This window comes from Pleurodeles waltl, chromosome 5 (genome assembly GCF_031143425.1).
Source record: "Pleurodeles waltl isolate 20211129_DDA chromosome 5, aPleWal1.hap1.20221129, whole genome shotgun sequence".
Classification (NCBI taxonomy): Eukaryota; Metazoa; Chordata; class Amphibia; order Caudata; family Salamandridae; genus Pleurodeles; species Pleurodeles waltl.
The window spans coordinates 953,972,226-953,996,942 of record NC_090444.1 but is presented as its reverse complement, the minus strand read 5'-3'; positions in this window follow the sequence as shown (position 1 = coordinate 953,996,942).

The window sequence follows — 24,717 nt, the reverse complement described above, 5'->3', positions numbered from 1 at the left end:
GGGATAACTGGACCTGGTATAAGGTGTAAGAACCTTAGGTACCCACTACAAACCAGGCCAGCCTCCTACAAGCGCATGGCCACATTCCTGGTAAAATACATGTGAGACCCCAAGAAGGGGATTGACCGGTCCCTGCTGGCTTGCCAAGACAAGCTCTTAGACATGGTAGGCCCCCTAACCCATATTTTGGAAATTGCTGAAGATGCCAACACATCACTGAGCCTTATCTCTTCAGAAGTTCTATCGGGTTGGGCCCAGCAGGCCACCCTCCCTCTGGGGAACGCAAATTGCGCCCTATCCACTGAGAGGCGTTGTTTTCTCCTCATCAAAATTGACTTTAAGTTAGGAGTTTTAGCTCCTTCTGAGGCGGGCCCAGTGTCCCAAGGAGGGGTTCTTTGGGGATCCATTCTTTCAGGAATTGGGTAAACTTGCCCAGACCTTTAACTCCCTTGATAAGGCACAGACGTCCATTAAGTGCATATTTTCACCTCAGGTTTTCAGTGGGGCTGGCCGAGGTAGGGGGCGTTCAGCCATCTGTACTAACCATCTGTCCTCCACCAGAGGACAAGACCACAAGAGGGGGCGGTACCAGGACACTGCCAAGTTTGGAAACTTTTACCCCACATGGGGTACATAGGCCACACAAAGAGTAAGGGGAGGATGTCACGACGGCTACGCCCAGGGAACCATTTCAGGTGAGTGTTCAGTCTTTCCCTCTTCAGCGATTGGAGGACAGGCTATAGTTTTTCTTCCACAACTGGCAGGCTCTCACATCCGATGCATGGGTCCTTCAAACTGTGCAAGGGTTCCACATTGAGTTTTATGGCTCCCCTTGCCAGATAAGAACCTCGATTCCCCTAGTATTTTTCCCCATGCATGGTGCTCTAGTGGGCGCAGAGGTTTCGGATCTGTTACACAAAGGGTCAATTGTGAGGACTTCTTCTCACCCCAGAGGATTTTTAGGCAACCTTTTCATCATAGACAAGAGGGACGGTGGCCAGAGGCCGGTAATCAACCTGAAGGAATTAAAAAATGGTTAGTTTACCAGCATTTTAAGATTGGGTCCATCCATCTGCTTTGGGATCTTCTCCTTCCCAACATCTGGACCTCAAGGATGCCTATCTCACGGTCCCAGTTTTTCCTTCTCATCGCCACTTCCTCCAGTTTCAGTGGCAGGGGGAGACCTTCGAATTTACCTTCCTCCCTTTCACCAAGGTAATTCATCCGGTAGTAGAGTTTCTCAGGGCTCAGAGGGTCCTCCTCATTATCTACCTGGATGACATTCTATTTCTGAATCAATGCCCTCAAAGTCTCTTATGACATCTGCAAATGGTGATCTTTCTCCTGGAATCAGTAGGTTTCATAATTAACCAGCAAAAGTTGGCTCTTTCCCTCTCTCAGTCATTGGTGTTCCTGGGTTTCGTTGTGGACTCGGTGAGGGCCACCCTCAGTCTTCCTTCTCGGAAGATGACCAATATCAAACAAAAACTGCGTAGTCTGGCAACCTGACCCCCACCTCCCTTCGCCAGATAGCCATCTTCCCAGGTCCTCTTCATTATCGGGCCCTCCAACGATTAAAGGCCTCTCACTTCAGGAAGGGACTGACATACTCTCAGGTGATCCCCTTATTGGAGGACACCCAGGAGGCCATCCAGTGGTGGCTGACTCAAATGAAGGCCTGGAACTGTCAAGCGATATTCGGCACTCTTCCGAACCTAGACATAGAGTCTGAGGCCAGTGGCATGGGCTGGGGAGCGAGATGTGTGGATTTTTTCCACCAGCGGAAAATGGACTGCACTAGAAAGATCCATGCATATCAAGTTCTTTCACGGTCCGCTGCTGGACCAAGGATCAGGTGCAGGGCTGTGTCCTACCTCAAGATGGAGAATGTGATGGCAGTCTGATACATAAATCACCTTGTGGGACTCGCTCCAAGAACCTGGGGGTTCTAGCCCAGAACTTTTGGGACTACTGTTTGCAGAATCAGGTCTCCATATTGGTAGAACATCTCCCCGGGGTGGCCAACCAGATAATCCACTGGCACTCCCATCACCTCCAAGATGTGGGCCTTTGGCATCTATGTCCATCAGTTTTCCAAGCCCTCTGTGAATGGTGTGGCTCGTTCTCTGTGGATCTCTTTGCATCCAGTCTGAACCGTCAGCTCTTGAGATACTTCAGTGGGTGCCTGGATTCAGAGGCAGCAGCCACGGACAGGTTTCTCCAGAACTGGCAACCAGAATGAGGCTGTGCCTTTCCTCCGTTCTAATGATCATGCACCTCTCAGCACAGGACTGACTCGAATGGTGGGCATCGTCCCAGTGACCCCAACTTGGAGATCTCAAGCTTGGTGTCCAGTTCTTCTGGAACTTTCTTGGGATTCACCAATCCCTCTACCCCTGTTTACAGATCTCCTTCAAGATCTGGAGGGGAATCCCCATCTTCTGGTACTGGAGGGGTCTCTGTCTGCTATGGCTTGAAGGATTACAGGGGAGGATGGAAAGTCCAAGGCCTTTTGAGACAGACAGCATCCCTTCTCTCCAAGGCATGGGCGGGCAGCACAGTCAAGTGTTATTGATCGGTGTGGACTAGATGGATGGGTTGGTCTCATACACAATGTCTGGATCCCGTGGGGGTGGAGGATATCCACATCTTAAATTTCCTTGCCTTCTTGGCTTTGGAGGGCCTGGGCTATAAAACGATCAATGCATTCAGATTGGTGTTTTGGACCGGCCATTCCCAGGTGAGCAATCACAGGGTAGGTGAGCACCCATTTGTGCGCAAGCTTTTGAGAGGCATTCACCTTTCTATACCCCTGGAACCCAAACACTCTGTTCTATGGAATGTTAACATGGCCCTCAACCTATTCCAGTCTTGGCCATCAAATAGATACCTATTGCGAAAAGAAATTTCAGCTAAATTGCCCACTCTACTCTGCCTAATATCTTGCCAGCGTGTCTCAGATGTCAGAGCTCTGGACTTAACAGCTAGATTTTTTACCCCAGAAGGGGTCACCTTCCATATTTCAAGATGTATGATATGTAACTCTTGTTTGGTTAACTACCCTTCCTTTCCAGATACTCCAAAACTATGTTTGGTGAGAGGTATTAAGGCTTACGAAGCCATGACAGTGGATATACTTCCCCATGGAGAACATCAACTGCTGTTAGCCCTACGCAAACTGTTCTGAGGGGTCTCTTCTCCTACAATTACCAGATGGGTCAGGTGGGCCATGCAGGAAGCGGGTATAAAAAAGTGTTTGGGGCACATTCTGCCAGAGGAGCCTGGAGGATAGCCTCAATGCCGCAGACTCATCATCTGATTCCACCTTTAAAATATTCTACTTTAAACCATTCCCCAATATTGCTTTGATGGTTGTGGATTAGCTTTAAACCAGCATAATCTTCATCTCCAGTCCTGACATGGAATGAAAAATGTCCAAGCTAGCATAACGGAACGTTTCAGTTCTATTAAGGACACGGAGATGAGGATTAACCCAGCCCCATGTCTTTCCCTCCCTGGAGTGGATTATGCATTTGTTGGGGTAAGTATGGATTTTCCTTTTCATTTGCATGTTTTTGGAGTTTCATTCAATGAGATTGTCTTGAGCAAGCTCATTGACTGGTGCTTTGCAGTTTTCCGTTTTCAAGTTTTTATACGCATTTGTTCATTTTCTTCCTAGGATCTGAAGGGTCAAAACAGGTTTAGTGTGATTCTCACCGTCTGCAGTCGCAGGAAGAAAGAGGAGCCAGAAACAGGTTGCGGGACTATATAGAAGGTTGGTGGCAGCATCTGATTGGTCGTTAACATTTGTTGAACTGTGACTTTTTCCCTTGGGTCTATGGGAAATGAAGTCTGTTAAGTATTAAGTTATGGCTGCTTTCTGATAGCTAGCTAGGAAACTTTCATTTTTAGCAACTGTACAAGAAAATTGTGCTGAGCAATCCACCATTAGTCCCCACTACGTGCTAAAAGTCATAATGAGAAAACCCACCCAAATCACTCTAGAAACAGCCAGTCTCTGTTTCTTCGCTTACTTGTATTGTTACTGCTCGATGTTTATGCCACACCGCTTTCAAAGTTCACCAGCCGCCACTGATCATTCAATGGATGGTCCCTTGAAAGAGTCACATCATAAATTGTTCTGGATGTGCAAAATGGTGCTAAGGTGCCTAATTAGCATTATAGCATACACAACTTTTTCCTCCTTTTCTGCAACAGTCACTGCTGCTTTGTGGAAACAACAATCAATGTTCATATTTTTTCAACGTAAACAAAATGTGAATATTGATTTTTGCTGCTATGAAACAGCACTGCCCCCAAAAAACAGAAAATGTGAAAAATAGCAACAGGTGTTTTGTTTCCTGAGTAGGAGTCGCATTTCATAAGGGATTCATTGTCTATCTGTATGAAAAGAGTTTGTATGCGTGCATTGTTGTGTAGAATATTACAGTGTCAGACAGAGCTGGAGTGCCTATAATGACAACATGGGAATGTTGAGCTGGTGATGAAGCAAATGTGTGTAGATCAGAGAGAACTAGAGTGATACACTTCAACCCTCACCAGGTGGGAAATGTAAGGATTTTCCGGGAGAGGAGAAAGTTGGAGGAGACTGTATAAATTAGATCAAGTAGAGTTTTCGATCTGTTTGCATTTCATTTGGATGTTAAAATTGAATAAACAAAGCAATGTTTACACCTAAAATATGATGTTGTGAAAAGAATTTTATTTAATGATTAGTGCAGTGCACTGTGTTTAATGTTGTGCAATAACATATTTGTCTGTCTTGCACAGAGTGGTCACGTAAATATGGATATGTTTCCTTTCAGAAGGCAAAGTGGAGATACTACATGGTTAAATATAAATGATCAATCATGAAAAACAAAAGTATTGACTTATCACCGTAAAATATTTTTTTTGATTTATATTTTTGTGTGAAAACTAATAGTGAGCATTAGTACTTTTTATGTTGGATCCAATAGGCAAATTATAAATTAGAATGTATGCAGCAGAAAGGAATTTAACATGAGGTTTAGGAGTATATTTATTAACATGATGGGTTTGGCCATATTTTGGTGAAACCGTCATGCTAGATAAAATAGATGCTGTTTCTGTCTGTGTTTCTACTTCCACATTCACTCCCACTCAACCAGGTTCACCTGCACATCTTTTCTCCCCACAGGCTCTGCGGAGAGAGAAATGATTTAATGCTTTCTCAATCAACATGAATCCAATGGGCTTATTAAAATGAAGCTTCTAGTGTAGTAGGTAGTTTGTAACTTTCAAGGATTCTTCCACTGTGTTTCCATGGTCCAGTTCAGTTTCACGTATTCAAGAATAGCTTTTGTTAAATGTTGGAAGTTATTTTCAAATCATCTCCGTAGACAATATCATTGGAAATTAGGATGCTTAAGTAGAAAATGGGATACATATAATGCCACTGAGGGGATTTGCTCTGATTTGCCAAAGGACTGTTACATGGGATAACACCATTCTGTATCTGTGCTTTAAATGCAAAAAGAACAGATGATGGACGTAATGTGGAGCAAATCAAACATTCACCCCCAGTCACAGACCTGGGTTTAATCCATCAGTTTTTTTTGCTTGTTTCCGGTCCAGTGAGGACCTGACCTGGCAGTATGGGCTGGACTGTTCCCATGGGGAACAGGGTCAAGACTGATTTGCGTATGGCTAGGTCCAAACTGGGGTGGCATGGTGAGCAAAAGAATTGATGGATTAAACCCAGATCTGTGGCTTGGGGTGAATGTTTGATTGGTTCCACATTCCACCCATCATTTGTGTCTGTTTGTTTTTGTTGCCCTTAGTGCGATGGGTATGCCCAGACATGGGTCCCAGGCTCACTATGCCACTGGATTCAAGCTAGCCTGGCTGATGAAGGGTGATACCCTGAAACCGGTCCCAGGATGATTGTTTCCAGTCCAGAGAGAACCTGGCCTGGCAGGTTGGGCTGGACTGTTCCCATGGGGAACAGGGTCAAGACTGATTTGCATATAGCTAGGTCCAAACTGGGGTGGCATGGTGAGCAAAATAATGTATGGATTAAGCCCAGATCTGTGACTGGGGGTGAATATTTGATTGGTTCTGCATTCCATCCAACATTTGTGTTTATTTGTATCTGTGCTTTAGCTAATTTTCTATGCTAGAATTGTGCATTCAAGCCCCTTGATACTGGAGGTAAGCCAGACAATTATTGAGATGTCTATGTCAAAAAAATAGTGGATTTTATATGATCATTCAAGAGGGGTCAGCAGTCTGGTGATTTTTCCAGATAAGTTGACTTGCAGTGTATTCCTGAGCTAGTCGGAATGTAAGATGAATAGGGAAAACTAATTGAAGTATGATATGTATTTGTAAAGAAAGTTGAAGTATGAATTTGCAAGATTCATTTTTGTGTGCTTTGAGAGATGTCTGTATATGTAACGTTAATTGTTGGTTCAATTGGTGGATTAGTCACTGTAATGTTGATGTGGTACTCATATTTATAAATTCACATGTTGATTTTTTATTTGTTTTATTATCATATTTGTTGCAATTTACGATCTCCAGATATTGTGGTTCTACTTGTCTGCATAGTAGTGTGTAGTGTGAGGTGCTGCATGCACACAGTTAGGAGTTTCTAAACTAACGAGATTTACTTTTCTAGGATTGTGTGCTTAATCTAGGTTGGTGTTCCTAAATGCATGGGAGGAAGAGGATTAACCAGGGCAGATTGCTGCTGGACGAAGTCTGCCTAGTGTTAATTGTGGTTTTAGAATGGCACTATGAAAGTGCAGTTTTTGTTGCTCTGTTTTCTTTGTCTATTGTTTGTGATATTTGGTTTGTTTTACTGTAAGCTGTTGACTTTATTCCTATTTAGGTTAAGAAGACAAAAGTTTAATACGTTAAAGTGTTTTTAAAAAGTTCTGAAAGATTTTTCCGTGTTAACAGAGAAACCTAACTTTGATTGGTTGGTCAGCCAAGTAGCTGCACTGGGATTTATGAGATGTCACCACAAAGAAGTGGTGCCATTGGTTGGTTCCTGACAGTGTTGTGTTGCAATAGGTTGATCTTTGACAGTGCTGCACTCTAGTTGGTTGGAATTCAATAGCTTGTTTATCTTGATTTTGGGTCTTTTTAAGTGAGATTAATAGGGAATGTCTTGAAAAAAACCTAACATTTTTGCTGTACATATCATAAAAGGGAGGAAAATACCAGAAGAGGGGATGCCCACATACAAAATGATGACAGGTATAGGGTACTCTATGCTTACCTGGATTTAGGAGTGGCATGATTATACTGCCTCTAATTAAGATTTATAATTTTCTTTAGAAGGTCCATTTGACATTAAAAAGATGGATTACCCTATACTGACTATGACCCTCATGAATTTGATGCCCAGACCTACACAGTTTGAGGACCTAAATAAATTGGATCAAATGGCAGCAGGGAATGTTAGAAAGACAACCTCAAAGCAAGTGACGGGATCATTTGAACTGTGGTTAAAGAAGAAGTGGGATCAAGTAGAAAAATGATGGAGAGAGGATGTGATGGATGTGATGAGATTTTATCCTGCTGTAGTTAAAGAGACAGTTGACCAAGGCAAGTCTAGAGGGAGAAATAAAAAGAATGATGATACTGATGAGGAGGATAATGTCTTTAATGATCTCTTGAATTTTACACCTCCTTTGTATACTGATAGAGCAGCAGGGATAGATGTTTCTGGTTCAAGGCCTGACGTGGGAGCAGGAGGAGATGGAACTACTGTGCAAACTCCTACAGTTGTGGTCCTGATTACATGGACTGAGTGAGCAATGACAGTGAAGCCTAGTACTAGTAGGGATGCCCAACCTGTTGCCCAGGCTCAACTTGATTCACCTGAAAGAATGGTAATGGCTGCAGATCTTCCTAAAGCTATTAATGCTGGCATTTTGAAAATGGAATTTGGCAAAATGTTGCATGAAAACATTGATTTAAATAAGTTGTTTCCATAAAATCTCCATTAAATTCTATATTCATTCAAAGAAGCAGCCAAATGTGCAAATGAAGCTCACGAGAAATTAGAAGAATATGCTGATGAATATGAAGCTGACATCAGCAAAATGAAAAATATGAAACAAAATTACAAAATGGATTTGATACATGATGAGATCAGAGAAATGTGCTTTATTACTTTGAGAGCTGAAATTAAAGAATTGATTGAGGAAACAAGAGAATGGAGTGATATGAAGAAATACAAGGAGGGGTGGAGAAAGGAACAGTGAGTAAAAAGAAAGCAAAGAGAAGTGACAAGTGATTCAGATGTTGTGACGTGAATGGTTTTAGAGATTTCTTTAGAAGAAGTACATGGAGGGACTTTCGTGCATGTGCCATGGATCTTTATGTTTTCACTAAAAGTTTTCTAAAACTGCAAGAGAAACCAGGAAGGTGGTACGAAAAAGTACATAGGTTGACAAAGATATCACAGGTGCTTTGGACCGAATTAAACTCATTATTTTAAATTGTGGTTCCTAGTGAAAAGTGGGCAAAGTGTAAAGCACCATTTGTGTGGTCAATTGCAGAACCTGCCAGGGTTGCCCCTAATAATTGTCCTTCTGAGAAAAAAGCTAACTAGTACAGACAGGTGATTGAGGACCTGAGAAATAGGGTGGCCGAAAAGAGTAGCAATTGAGTGAAGATTTTGAGAACCTCACAAGAGCTGATAAAGTCAGTGTGTGCCATTTAAGCAAATTTTAACAAACACAGTTGAGTCAATGATACTGCAAGAGTGCGCATAGAAGCAGGAGGTGGTCTCAGTTCGACTGATCATGTAGTAGACTTGGAGGCAAAGGAGTTAGCAACAGATTTACTATGAAAGGTTTGTGAGGCCCATTTGGCCTCACAGTGAGGACCAGGAATCATAGTGGAAAGTTTAGTAGCTTAATTACAAATGAGTAATCACTCCAATATAGGTGCACATCAGAATCAAATTATAAAGGGTACGGAATCAGAACAGGCAAGCTGAAATGCCAGAATATATTCAATGTTAATAGCATAAGGCATACTAAGAAACTAGAATTGACATTTCTTAAAGGAATTTGGATTGCTCCTTTTAAACATAGATGGATTTAAGGTCATCTAATTCCGATTCTAACTAAAATTCGGAAAGTGAGGAATAAAAGGTCTCAATGGATTCAGAAATGAAGAAGGGATAGGTGTCAGCATCATAAACACTCCAATGGAAGTCTTTAAAAAAGGGAATTAGTGTTAACATGAAGCTACACACAGTAAGGACAAAAAAAGTGCAGAGAGGTCTGCACCTCTCCAAGTCCGAAAGAATCTGCCATATTTCTAACAATGTGAACAGTAATTGAAAGTGGAAAGTTCCAGGAACATCCATATTTCTAAACACGTCACCGGAAACCCAATTATTTCTCTTTCTCTCAGGGCTCATCTGCAACATTAGTTGAATCTCTCATCCCGCAGAGCTTGAACGACCAGGTTAACTTTGAGCATCTTTGTTCAAGATACGCAATGCATAGAAGGCTTCTTCTGTTCATTAAAGTGTCCAGTCTTTGTCAAGATTTCTCTTCTTAGAGAAACTCTTCTTTGGAATAGTCCTTTCTCTGGCTAAGAAATCATGAATACGCACCTGCTAAAGAAAAAATGCAGAGTGCAGAAAAATAAATCTTATGTTAAAATAAAGGCCTAATCCGGGTTATCTTTAGTAAAGTATTGTCAATGTCCACTTCTGATACACAATTATAAGTGCACACATAATACCAGAATAAATGCAAAAACGTGAATAAATAAATTCATGATTACATATGCAATGTGCTTAAAATAAATACAATGGGGGTGATTCTAACTTCGGCGGGCGGCGGAGGCCGCCCGCCAAAGTTCCCCCACCAAAATACCGCTCCGCGGTCGAAAGACCGCTGAGGGTATTTTGGGATTTGCCCTGGGCTGGCGGGCGGCCGCCAAAAGGCCGCCCGCCAGCCCAGGGCAAATCAACCTTCCCACGAGGACGCCGGCTTAGAATTGAGCCGGCGTAGTGGGAAGGTGCGACGGGTGCAGTGGCACCCGTCGCGTATTTCAGTGTCTGCATAGCAGACACTGAAATACTTTGTGGGGCCCTCTTACGGGGGCCCCTGCAGTGCCCATGCCATATGCATGGGCACTGCAGGGGCCCCCAGGGGCCCGCGGCACCCCCTACCGCCATCCTGTTCCTGGCGGGAGACCCGCCAGGAACAGGATGGCGGTAGGGGGTGTCAGAATCCCCATGGCGGCGGAGCACGCTCCGCCGCCATGGAGGATTCTGCAGGGCAGCGGGAAACCGGCGGGAGACCGCCGGTTTCCCGCATCTGACCGCAGCCGAACCGCCGCGTTCAGAATGCCCTGCGGGGCACCGCCGGTCTGTCGGCGGTGCTCCCGCCGACCCTGGCCCCGGCGGTCTCTGACCGCCGGGGTCAGAATGACCCCCAATATGTCAAAATACAAGTGCACATGTGAAAGAAACACACAAATCTTCATGTTAAAGTTAAACATTAGAAAACACATACATACAAAACTCTAGCTTCTACAGTGAATACGTCTCCAAAAATATGTTTTGGTGCTTCACTTTACATTACAAATGTTAAGGCACACTGAATATATGATGTCGGTTACATATTTGCATTAAGGCTGTAACATGTAGGGGTGAAGCCAAATATGATGCTGCTCCAGTCCCGAGAAAGATGGTGTCAGTTGTTTAGTGTCTGCCTTTGTCATGGGTTTGAGACTAGAACTTATCAGTCATGAGTAGCAGAGAGAACTGTGCTGGCAGACAAAGAGTATTGATGAGATCTTGAAGCTGGCTAAGTATAGATGAAGGACAAACTGGCGAGTGCCCAGACAAAGCAGTATGAGAAAGGATTTTGGAACCAGATAGTTTTGAATGTGAAATTTGTTCAGTTTGAAATTAATTGGATGAATCAAATGCATGGTACAACAATGGGAAATGGGAAGGTTCAGATTCAAGGAGGTGGAAAAGGAATGACGAACAATGGTGGGATAAAAGTGAGTGTTGAAATGATGAAAATACACATTACTTATCACTATTGTGGAAAAATCGGACACTGGAAGCAGGAGTGCCGTCAGAATGGCAATAGCATTTAGAGCGATGGTGTTCCTCATATGTCGATGCAGAGAAATATGGTGGTCCCAACTGTTTCAAATTCTGAGCATGGTATGCACAATCAGAAATCATTCTGAATGCAAATGCCTTCAGCTCTAGTTATGCAGCAAAACATTAGAAATAAAATACCTCAGAGTGCAGGGAACCAACAAAATACATTAATGGTGAATAATGATTTAGTAGGGAGTCATTCACAATGATGGTGCCTGAGGGGAGAGGATTGCTTACTTGAGGCAGTCACAGGGATAGACAAAAGTGGCCCATATGATGACGGTAAAGTCAATGTCTATGCTGTTTCATATTTAATTGATGCAGGGGCTGCCTGTTCTGCAGTTCATTCTGTGGCAGTCCCAAACCTAAGCCTCTCATAAAGAGAAGCCCAAGTTGTAGGGATCAACAATAAACAAATTGCTAACCAGGTGACAGCAGATGTCCCAATCAAAATTGGCCAGTTGGAGAAGAAACACCAGTTCATTTTGTGTGACTCAAGTCTTGTGAGTCTGCCTTAGAAGGGTAAATAAAATTGACATCCCATGTTGTTCTGTGGTACCGAATCCAGCAGTGATTTTATTTCAAATACTATCAGATGCAGAAGGGTATGCGGTCATTGACGTATGCCAAGTGTTTTTTTAAATTCATTTACACAAGTACAACCATTTTCCCTCGTTGCATTCCAATTTTTGAATAAGACTCTTGTGTGGTGTAAGATTCCACAAGGGTATACAGAAAATCCTTTAATTTTCAGTCAAATTCAGAAGAAAGATCTAAAAAAAATGAGCTTGCCTTGTAATTCAGTATTAGTGCAATATATAGTTGAATTACTCCTTTCATCTAAGACGAAGGAGGACTGTAAACTTGATACAATTGCCTTATAAATCATCTAGCTGACAGTGGACATAAGGTCTCCCCTACACAAATTCAGTAGTGTAAAAAGGAAGTGATCTATCTTAGTCACCAAATTGAAAAAGATACAAGGGAAGTCTCAACATAACGTGTTTATGATGTTCTGAAAATTAGATCACCAACCATTCAGAGGAAGGTCCAGATGTTTCAGTGACTGTTGTCAGTGGATTACAAACTTTTTATTTAATTCAAAGCCTTTAGTAAGACTGACTCACAATGATATACAAGAACTGTTTGAGGAAAAATGCACTGATGCATTTAAATGTTTGAGAGAGAGTTAGTGCTGTGCTCCAGAACTGGGAATGCCCTACTATAATCAAACATTATACTTATATGGTGATGGGAGAAGTGGATGTTCATTGTCAATTCTGACCTGAAGGCATGGTAAGCTGAAGCACACAATTTTGTATCTCTCAGCCATATTGGATGCAGTAGTCGTAAGTCTTCCAGGATGTTTGAAATCGGTTGCAGCTGTTTGTGTTGCCACTGAACAAAGTGAAGGAATAGTGGTGGGACGTACATTAATTGTATATGTTTCTTGGCTGAAATCTTGTGGACAAGAACACAATAGCAGATTAATTTGTTATAAGCAAATTCTTCTTCTAGCTGAGCATATTTCAACCAGAAGGTGCAATTCACTAAATCTGTCAATACTGCTTCCTATTTCAGACAGGCCCTGGGAAGGCAAGGAGGGCTTTGAATTTGATGATGAACCTGAGCATGTTTGAGTAGCAGTCACTGAGTTATGCACTAAAGCAAGGCCAGACTTTAAGGAATCTCCCATGAAAAGGGCAGATCTCTGTTTGTTGATGGTTCCTGTTTAAAATACCAAAATAGAGCACTGAGAGCTCATATGCAGTATGTTTCATTTCTGAAATTCTCAAAGCATCTTATCTGCCAAATGTATCTTCAGAACAAGTAGCAGAAATAGTAGCAATTACAAGAGCTTGCTGGTTATCAAACAATTTGAGAGAGACAATCTGTACAGAGAGCCAGTATAACTTTGGGGTTGTGCATGACTACGGTCATCTGTGGTCCCAGAGGGGCTTTATGACATCTTGTGGAGCTCCCATCAAAACAGTGTTTGCATATTGGATTTGATGGAAACAATACATCAGCCTGAGGAAATTGCTGTGGTCAAGTGTATTTCCATTAAGGCTGGAAAAGACCTGGTTACTATCGGCAATCGTTATGCTGATCAGGTGGCACAATACTGTGCAATTCAAGAGGAGAGAGTAGTACAAAAAATGAAGATGATGATTTCAGAATAAATACTGTACAAAATGCAGAAAATGTAGATAATTTCTTTAGGAATTCAATTGAGACTTCCTTGAATTAACTGAGATATTTTCAGGACGATGTTTCAGAAGAAGAGAAAAAGAAATAAAAAAAATTGGGTTGCAAGAAAAATTACCAAGGTTCGTATGTAAATACTGAAAATAAGTACATCCTCACTGACAAAATTCTGTATCTAATGAGGACATACACACATAGTCAAAGTCATGCAGGTAGGGATAGTATGTTGTAGATCTTTAGAAAATACTGGAAGGACACTGGATTTATAAATGTAGCTGAGGACATATGTTGAGGGTGTATGGTGTGCCAGAAAAAAAGGACGAAGGACAAAGGCTGTAAAGAATTCTATTTGGAAATCAGAGTGGCCATTTACAAGACTCAAGGCAGACCTTATTCAGTTGTCAAATTAAGATGGTTTAAAGTACAGCTTGGTTATTGTCTGCTAGTTCTCGAAATGGGTAGAGGCATATTTTACTGAGATATCGGATAGCCTTACAGTTGCCAAACATATGGCCTTTCAGTTCCAGTGGAGACAGATTGTGGTGCTCATTTTTTAAATGAGGTTTTGGAAATCATCTGTAAAGCATTTCAGATTAAGCAGAAATTCCATTGTAGTTATCAGCCTCACTCTTCAGGAATATTTGAAAAGGCTGACAGTACTCTAAGATGAAACCGGCAAAGGGGTGTGCTTCAACTAGTTTGAAGTGGCTTGAAGCACTTCCTCTTGTCTTGGTGAGCATGAGAATCACTCCTGATAAAAAGACTGATTTATCACCCAATGAGGTGATCATGAGAAGAGTAATAAGATTAGCATACAGTCCTCCAGCTGCAGTAGTTTCAGTAACTAATTGTATTGTACTGGATTACTGCAAAGGTCTGGATGATAATTTTGGACTTAAAGTCATTTTTTGGATGCGTGAACCTAACTTGTGTCAATGAGATGCAAGGTAGGCGTTGCTGCCCAAAAAATTACTTTAAGGCCTTAGAGCCTTATTTATCCTCACGTGATAAAATGGTGCACGGGAGGGAGGTGGGCCTAAATAATGGCGCTAAGCATGCTTAGAGACATTATTTAACGCCTGGGTCAGGGCAGGCGTTAGGGGACCTGTGAGCCCATTTACATGGTGGAACACCATGGAATAAGCCCACAGGTGCCCTCCCCAATCCCCAGGGACCGCCCCACCCACACCAGAGGGACGGTGGAGGATGGGGGACCCCATCCCAGGTAAGTATAGGTAAGTGCCATTGGGGACCCTTGTCCCCTGTGCTGGCCATTGGGGTAGTGGGCATGACTCTTGTCTTTGATAAGACAGGAGTCATGTGGTATGGTAGGTTTTGCGTCAAGAAATGATGCTAGACAAGTTGGAGTCTTTTTTATTGACTCTAACCAGCCTAACATAATTTTTTGGTGCAAAACCCCCTTCTCCCATACCGCCACCCCCACCCGGCTAACGTCAATTTTTTTGAAGCTAGCCAACTCTTTGCGCCAGATTGCGCAATTCCAATAATACAGCGCCAGACTGGAGTCCTGGAATGGCGCAAGCTTGCACTATACTTTTTGACGCAAAACTGCGTTAGCGCAGTTTTGCGTCAAAAAGTATAAATCAGGTCCTCAGTGTTATTACGCCACTTGGTGTAAGAGCAAAAATTCTGGAATTTTGCGTAATGATCTTAATGTGAAATTCAAAAATCTGTGGGCCAGATTTAAGAAAAGTGGAGCTGCACCTAGTGCAGCACCACTTGTCTTGCGCCCCTTAGCGCCCCATAACACCACCATGTGTGTGCCTTATCTAAGATAGGGCGCACCATGGCAGTAGTTAGGGAACTAGCGTCAAATTGTTTTATGCTAGTTCGGAACTTTGCAGGATTAGCATAAAAAATGTTGACACTAATCCTGCAAAGCCCATTGAGGTGTATTGTAAATAAAGGTGTGCCTCCTCTTAATGTCTGCTCAGAGCAGGCATTAAATGAGACGAAAATAATGAAGCAAAGAAATCTCTTAGATTTCTTTGCAGCATTTTTTTGCCACCCCTAGTGGGGAAACACCCCCGTTGCATACATTATGCCTGGTGCTGGCATAATGTAGCTCAAAGGGTTACAAAGTGATCCAATGCATGCATTGCGGCACTTTGTAAAGTTGGTGCATCGATTTTGACCTCGTTGGGCCACATTAGCGTAAAAAGCGAAATGATGCTAATGTGTTGCAAGGAGGGGCTAGGGGCTCTCAAATCTGCCCCTGTGTAACTAGTAGCGATACAGCATCAATGCTGAAAATTGGAACAGTTCTTCAGTAGATCACTAATATCCACACTTATAAAGCCTGCAAAGCGCCTTGATGTAGTTACTCAGGGTTCCAGATCACCTTCTGCTATATTTGTGGGTTCCCAAGAAAGGAATTTGGACTCACATGCAAAGTCTGTTGGATCTTTGCAATATTGGAGAAGAGCATGGAACCACAAGGAGAACCCATATCCATCTCTCAAATAGGTAGTTTTCGGTTCTGGTCCTGCTGTGCTGCCAAATACAAAACAAGCCCTGTCAAATAATTGGTCGGGCTTTGGCTGCAGATGTTTAGCTTTGCCAATGCTTTTTTTGTTTCTTCATTGATTTTGTAAAATATTAGTGTTGGGGTAGCTTCTGGGCCCCTCTAATATATAAACAAATTGCCTAAAATGAAGCATATTTTGTAATCTCAAAAATCATAAATTGTGCTATTTGCCATTAATATACAGGTAACTACTTTGTGTATATGTGCTTCTTCTGAAAGAGCAGAATAACTTGTCTATGGAAGGACAGAGTATGAAGAAGCTGTTGCCAGACTGAAATACATTCATCATGCGAATGACTTTGATTGTTAAAAGATAACGGTTTTTCATGAGAATAGCAAGAAGGAGAATCCCTTCTTTCCTACGTAGCTGCTATGGTAATGTGGGTTGCTGCTTGCCAGTTTAAAACATTTACTGAATAACAAATCAGAAACCTTTTGGTAACTAGGGGGCATAGTTATGAGTGGCTTGCTTCGGCTTTGTATCATGCAGTTTCGAGCAAGACTAGCACAAGCAGTAAGTCATACTTAAAAACGACCCATCTGCAAAAAAGCATAATTTTTAAAGGTTTGGTGGGGCAAAATCTATGCTGAATCCAGCTGCATCACACAGTAATTAATATATAAAGTGTAGGTGTTCCACCACAAAATCCAGTGCAACAGTAATACAGTGGTTTTTAGAACTGCATCACACATCATGGAGTAGCGCAATGCAAAGCTAGAAATGCACCAGAATTGCTGCACAACATCAAACTAGGCATAGGAAATGACGCCGTGGCTGTAGTATAAATTACTCAACATCACATAACATTTTGGGAAGCTCAACTATGCTATGGAGGCCATCATGCTGCAACTAGGTGTAGCTAGGAGACCACCACCACATAAGAAGTGAAGGAAGAGGGAACATATTTCCTGCCAACACATATTCCTCATTGACCTCAGGGAGGAGGCGGTCATACAATTTTACAGGTTGTAGAGAGTCTCCATAATGGAATTGCTGGAGAAGATTGGGCCAAGTCTCCAGACAGCAACTACAAGGACCCATACCATTGTAGCACATGTCAAATTGATGTCTGTGCTGCACATTTTGGCCTATGGATCATTCCAACCTACAGCAGCAAGATTGGCAGGCATGTCACAGTCAGCATTATCTGCCTTTCTCCCGTATGTGGTGGATGCCATAATTAAACTTACCCCACAGTATCTACACCCCCCAAAACTAATCAACAGCAATTGGTGACCAAGCAAGTGTTCTACAACATTGTAGGATTCCCCCATGTGCATGGAGATTGCACACATGTGCAATTTGTTCCCCCTGCAGCCACTGCACATCCATACATGAACCGGACGCATAATTATTCAATAAATGTTCAGGCTATAGTGGACCATCAGGGACTCTTCGTAAGCATTCTGGCTAAATACATGGGAAGTATCCATGATGCCTACATTTTCCACCACCGTCTCATCAATGAGTGGTTCGAGAATGGCCTACTCATTGGTAAGGAAAGCAGAATCACCAATACTTTGCCAATTTCGAAATGAATGACTGAATACCCATTGCTGTGTTTAGGATGGTGTGTGATGTGCACCTAGTGGTATTATGTCACCCAAACATGATGTCCCAATGTGTGATTACCTCACAGATTCAGAATTTGAACTATGAAAAATACATAGTGCTAGGTGTTGTGACCTCTTGTACTGTCTGAACTGGCAGAATCACAAGTAGTATAATTGCACTAACAGCAAATGACAAACCATGTGCCCCACAATTGTTCCAAAGCTAATATTAAAGGAACAACCTCAAAAATGTGAGCAACATATGTGTGCAATGGTGTATCAAGGTGGGGATATAGGTTAAATCTCTTGATTTCCAAATGTTGTAAGGAAAATCGTCACATCCAAAGTATCTGTTTCACACATAGCAGTATATCTATTGGCTGATGAATTTCTTTGTACCACAAATGTGAGAAGGCCATCAAATATCAATGACTGTTATGCACTGAAAGTGCTGGATTGTATCACACAATGTAACAAATATGTACTGTAAGTACATAAGTCACTCCAAAAGAGCAAATGGAGGTGTACACCAGCCATTACAACATTCAAAGTCATATAATACACATTCAGAATAAGGCACATTGACATTCTTCTTCAAAGTAATAGATGATTACAGACATGCTGAACGTTGCCTACATTTGTTGCATCCCACTGAATCAAACTGATTGTCACACATTGCATGCATAGACAACACAAAACGTAGGTCACATAGTGATAAAGGAAAGGTATCACAGTGTGATTACCTCAAACAAGTGTACATACTTATTTTCAAGAAATGGTGTAAGAATCAAGGCCTATACATATGGATTCATCAACATTGAAATTCCACATACATACATTTCTGACAGAACTTTTACTGTACAGGTCTGTTGGGCCAAATCAGTCTTCCAAAGAGAATTAGTTCTCATACAGAAAATTGCCACATTTCTATTCCTGTGTGTCAATCTAGGTTCATCCAGAGAACTTGCCATGGTGAAAACAATACCTAGAAGGTGATTATTCCAACATGAAATATCCATGTCAGGTGTCAAACAAAAGAAACTTTAAATAAGCAACTGTACTTGCAAATTCATAACCAACTTTTTAACGCCCTGGCATACAATGTAGGCAATCAAGCACATTGTAGTTGAAAATAGTTCAAATTTATTTATGAGAGTCAACCTTACTGCTACTATTCCAACTAATAGATCTCAATATGGCTGCAAGAGACTCTCATCTAAAGTTGGAGACATGGTACACACATCCTCCCCAATTTACATTTAGCAGATACAAATATACTAATTTGTTTATCTTGCCAATCTTCTGTCTAAAATGTTAACTCACATGTCAATGTGTTGCATCCCTTACACGTTGCACAATTATTAGAAATATTCAAAAATGTAGCAACAAGAATGTTCAACAATGACAAAAATATATCACTATCAAGTAAAGTGAAATGTGTTTCATAATGCCTGCATACAAATAATACATAGGTAGTAATGTTCAATGCTCAAAGTATACAATTATTGACTTATGATGTTGTCTATTCTTGCAACCATGATGACCCCATTCACTTGTCCATAGACAGATGGGCAGAAGAAGTAAGAAGCAGCTCTATCCAAACCTGCAATGTGGTGGAACGCATGTTTTGGATACTAAAGTCAACTCAGGAGGCAGACTGCTCTATTCACCTGCTAAGGTGTGCAAAATACCATAAGTATGTGTAATTTTGCACAATATATTTGTAAGGACCAATGTCCCATAGGAATATGATGGAGGAATCCCACATGAGCATGAAGAGGCAGAAGGCAAGATTGTCCACACAATGACAGGTCGGCAGAGACAGGGCCAAATTGTTAAAAACAATTGTGCACAGTAAAATGGAAGTTACATTAGTAATGAAAGAAACAATGTCAACTTCTTATCCAATAAATATATGTTTTAAACTCATCCAGTATATTGTGTATGTGTGAATTTCAATGTACCTACAAAGTTACTCACATCTTGTGAACTAGATATAGGCCTCAACGTGTACAATTGTATTTGTTGGATGTTGCTAAACATAGGGGCATATCTCCAACTCAGAACAAATCAACACAGCCAGTCAACTGTCTTGTTGCGTTTTAATGCATCAAAGTATGTTAAATGTGGCAGTCAGTGTATAAGGGATCACAAATCTCCCAAAAAGTCAATCCCTGAGACAATTTTCAAATTGATGTGCGTTTCATATATGGAACAGCATGCAGAGTGACAGCATTTTGCTGGTGCACATGTGGCATCAGATACTATCACAGATCATGAGAGACATCTGTCCTGGCCAAAGGCCTAGTCTCAGATGTGAATGTCAAAATGTCATTTGTAAAAAAATAATTCATGCATGTTTGGGAATCCACAAAACAGCCTACATGTAACACTTTTCCAGGGATGATTGATGCAAATACTACATTTGCCCACACAATACAATACACATTTACTATGATTTGTTCATCAATACATGGCGGTTCAAAGGCCTGTAAAAAAAGATAATAAACAGCTGAAGTAGTAATGTGTGGCATTTTTCGGACAGGTAATACAAGGGAGATGTTTGCCAACCATCACATCATGTTCGGAAAACAAAGATGGGTTATGTGTGAAGCGTGAATGTCAAAATGTAAGCAGAAATGGTTGGGTACATACACAAATTAATTAAATATAGTGTAATGGTGGTGTTGGCTAGGACATTTCCCTTGCATGGTAAGAGTTATGTACCCCTGGCTTGGGTGCCCAACTGTTTTGTTGTGTGGATCACTAATGCTGGTATATTCCTATAGGGGAACATGGAACATGCGTGTGTGCCATGACATAGACCTGTGTCATGGATTGGTCAAGTTGGGCCAGGAGGGCCACCCAAAGACATACCCTCATAGTTTTTGTATGCTACTGCCTTTGCTTGTAGTAAAACAGAGGAAATGTGGGGGTCGCAGCATACCGTGTAGTGATCAGTAGTAGTGAACATGACCATTCAACCCTGAGTCATTTCAGTGAGGCTTACTGGCTCACTCACCTCTTCTAAATTTCTGCTACTGTGTGTTTCACTCACCCCTGCCCAACATCACGTTGACCTGTGTTAGACCTGACAGTCTTAGGATGGTCATTCCTCAACTTTTTGCCTGCCTCCCTCCACTTTTCTGACACTGTTTTTGCTGGTTTTAGGACTCTGCGCACTTTACCACTGCTAACCAGTGCTAAAGTGCATATGCTCTCTCCCTTAAAACATGGTAACATTGGTTCACACCCAATTGGCATATTTGATCTACTTGTAAGTCCCTAGTAAAGTGCACTACATGTGCCCAGGGCCTTTAGATTATATGCTACTAGTGGGTCTGCAGCACTGGTTGTGCCACCCACATAAGTAGCCCCTTAACCATGTCTCAGGCCTGCCATTGCAAAGCCTGTGTGTTCAGTTTCACTGCCACTTCAACTTGGCATTTAAAAAGTACTTGCCAAGCCCTAAACTCCCCTTTTTTTCCATGATTCACCCCTAAGGTAGGCCCTAGGTAGCCCATGAGGCAGGGTGCTGTGTAGGTAAAGTGCTGGATATATACCTCTGTATTTTATATGTCCTGATATTGGAAAACTCCTAAATTTGTTTTCCACAGCTGTGAGGCCTGCTCCTTTCATAGCTAACATTAGGGCTACCCTTGTGTACTGTTTGAGTGGTAGATTCTGATCAGCAAGGGGTAAACAGGTCATAGTTAGTATGGCCAGAATGGTAATACAAATTGGTGAGTTTGGATTTTATATTGCTGTTTTAGAAATGCCACTTTTAGTAAGTGAGCATTTCTCTGCACTTAAAATCCATCTGTGCCTTACAGCCTGCCTCCAGTCCACGTTTGGGCCGGGCTGGTTGACAGCTCCCTTGTGCATTTCACCCAGACAACCGCAAACACAGAATACTCAGGCACCTGCACTCATCTGCATACTGAATGGGTCTCCCTGGGCTGGAAGGGTGGAGGGGCCTGACACTTACATCTCAAAGGCTAGTGGCCTGCCCTCACACAATGGACTGCCAAACCCCCTACTGGGACCCTGACGGACAGATCTGTACTGAAAGGAAATCTTGTGCACTTCAAAACCACTCTTTGAAGTACCCCCACTTCAAAGGCACTTTTGGGTATATAAACTGGGTCCCTGACCCCACCAACTAAGACACTTCCAGGGGCAGACACTCTGAACCAGATCCTGAAACCTGCCAAGCGGAGCTGCCTGGCTGCCCAAAGGACTCACCTGGACTGCTTTGCTGTGTGTGAAGGACTGCTGCCTTGTCGTAGCCCTGCTGCCTTGCTGGCCTCTGGCTCTGCTTAGAAGTGCTCTCCAAGGGCTTGGATTGAGCTTGCCTCCTGTTCCGGAAGTCTCAGGACTAAAAATACTTCTTTCTTCAAGGAACCTCCTTGTGCGGTGAAAATTGATGCACAGCATGCCCAAATCAACACACAGCCTGCCCAGTGGTGAAAGAATAACCACATCACCGAACTGGAACAACAAAGCCCAGCTCCCCGAGTGGCGATCGATGCAGCGCCTGCGTTGCGACCAGTACTTGGACACACAGCCATATCGGATTGACGCATCGCTGAGCCGGAACGATGCAGCCTGACTTCCTGCGTGAGGAATCGACGCAGCGCCTGCTGTGTGACAGAAACTCCGACGCATCACCACACCGGATCGATGCAGCACCTGTGACTTCGCCCTGCATGCCCAGGATTTCCCCGCATCACAGTGAGGATCCAAGACTGCATGCTGGAAATCAAAGTAAAGCCCTTGCAGCGTGGAAAGAATTGACGCATCGTCTGTGCATATCAGGAAATCCGATGCACACCTTCCTTTTTTCACACATCTCCTCCTCTGCTGTCTTTGTGCGTGTAATTTTGACCCATACCAGGTACTTAGTGCACCCAAGAGACATTTGTTGATTTCTAAAGAATTAAGACTCTTCTTATAATTGCAAAAGTGATATTTCAGCTTGTGCTTTTCAAATCTTGATCATTTTGACTTTAATTTACTCAGATAAATATCTTATATTTGTTCTAAACCTATGTGGTATATTTGTGTGGTGTTTTCACTATGGTATTGCATGATTTATTGCACAAATACTTTACACATTGCCTTCTTGGTTAAGCCTGATTGCTCAGTGCTAAGCAACCAGAGGGTGGGCACAAGATAATTTGGATTGTGTGTGACTTACCCTGACTAGGATTGTGGCCCCTAATTGGACAAGGGTGTATCCCTCTGCCAACTAGAGACCCCATTTCTAACAACCTGAAAGTATGTGTGGCATAATATAATGTGCACAATGCATGTGACATCCACAACGCATAGGGCAAGTTGTAGAGTTTGGTGAACGAGTTACCCCATCACAAATGTGACAGATATCTCGTCTGTCATATTACGATGTCCATAAGATATAATAGCATTGTGATCCGGTGGGCGCGATATTCGTTACATTTGTGACAGAGTAACCCCTCCTCTAAACTGTAAATCAGGCCCATAGTTTGAAATGTGGAACACTGTGCAGATGGTTAATATGTCTGTGCTTGAAGTATGTGTTCAAAGTGACACACTGTACTACAGGTCAAAGGGACTGTAGTACATGTCAGCATGCTGGTGGTAGCATGAATCAAGTGGATTAACAGTCCAGCAAAGCTGCAATCTGGGTGGGACATACACAGGCATATGGGAAAGCCAGCCTGTCTCTGTGCTTCTCTAAGTGTGTGTTGGATCCGTGATACATCACAAGAAAGGGACATAGACACATCGCAGAAAGGGAGAGATAGGACTGAATAGGGAGCCTAAAAGAGTGAGGCAGAGGGACAAGGATCAACTTTTTAGCGCACATATAACTGTGACCTGGTAACGCATATAAAAATTGATGTGGGAGCAATCAGCTCTGGAGTCCTGCAATGCTGTATTACCCTGCTGCCTGCTGTTCCCCTTGCAGGGTGATAAGGTCTGCAAATGCATCCGTTGCACCCAGACTGATTCTAAAGGCAAAACAAAAAGATGATGGATGGTATGCTAAACATTGTAAACATTCACAGATCAGGATTTAATCCTTTGTTATTTTGATTACCACGCCAATCCAGTTTGGACCCAGCCATATACAGATCAGCCTTGACCCTGTTCCCCATGGGAACAGTCAATCCAGAGCTGCTAGGCCAGCTCCTCCCAGGACAGGAAACAAGCATCCTGGGATGGAATTTCAGGGTATCACCCCTCATCAGCCAGGCGAGCTCGAAACAAGTGGCATAGCCAGCACAAGACCCACGTCTGTGCATACCCTTCCCACTTAGGGCAAAAATGCAACACAAAAAGATGATGGATGAAATGCTGAATATTGTCAAACATTCACCCCCCAGGCACAGATCTGGGTTTAATCCATCAATGCTTGTTTCAGGTCTAGGGAGGACCAGGCCTGTCACTTCGGGCTGGACTGTTACCATAGGGAGCAGGGTCAAGACTGATTTGCATATGGCTGGGTCCAAACTAGAGTGGCATGGTGAGCAAAAGCACAATGGATTTAACCCAGATCTGTGATTGGGAGTGAGTGTTTGAAAAGTTTCAGCACTCTGTCCATCATCCTTTTGTGTTGCTAAAGTCGCCCTACATGGCCAGGGTATGCCCAGACGTGGGTCCCTTGCTCGCTGTGCCACTGGATTTAAACTAGCCCGGCTGATGAGGGGGTGATATCCCAAAACTGGTCCTAGGAATCTTGTTTCCGGTCGACGGAGTACCTGGCCTGGCAGTTCGGGCTAGACTGTTCCCATTGGGAGCAGGGTCAAGACTGTTTTGCATATGCCTGGGTCCAAACTGGGGTGGCATGGTGAGCAAAAGGGCGATGGATGTAACCAAGATTTGTGACTGGAGGTGGGTGTTTGAAAAGTTTCAGCACTCCAGCCATCATCCTTTTGTGACTCTAAAGGCAATCTGCATGGCCTCCTGTTATGAATTCTCAGGGACATTAAAGACTTTCAACCATCCTCTTTCAGCACCCGGACTCTACCATCTATGAGTCTGCCTTGCCAAGTGGTGCCAACCCAGTCCTGGACTCATGGAGTGGGCCTAAGGTGTCTGCTCCAGCAGAAACCACACTTCTTCTGTAGGTCATTTGCACCTCCTCTATGGCCCGTCCAGGTCCCTGTTGCATGGCTCGTAACCGGCCCATTGCCCCTGTTGCACAGCTCGAAACCAACGCATCACTCCTGTTGCATGGCTCAAAAACGGATCATTGCCACCATTGCAAGGCCCTTTGTGT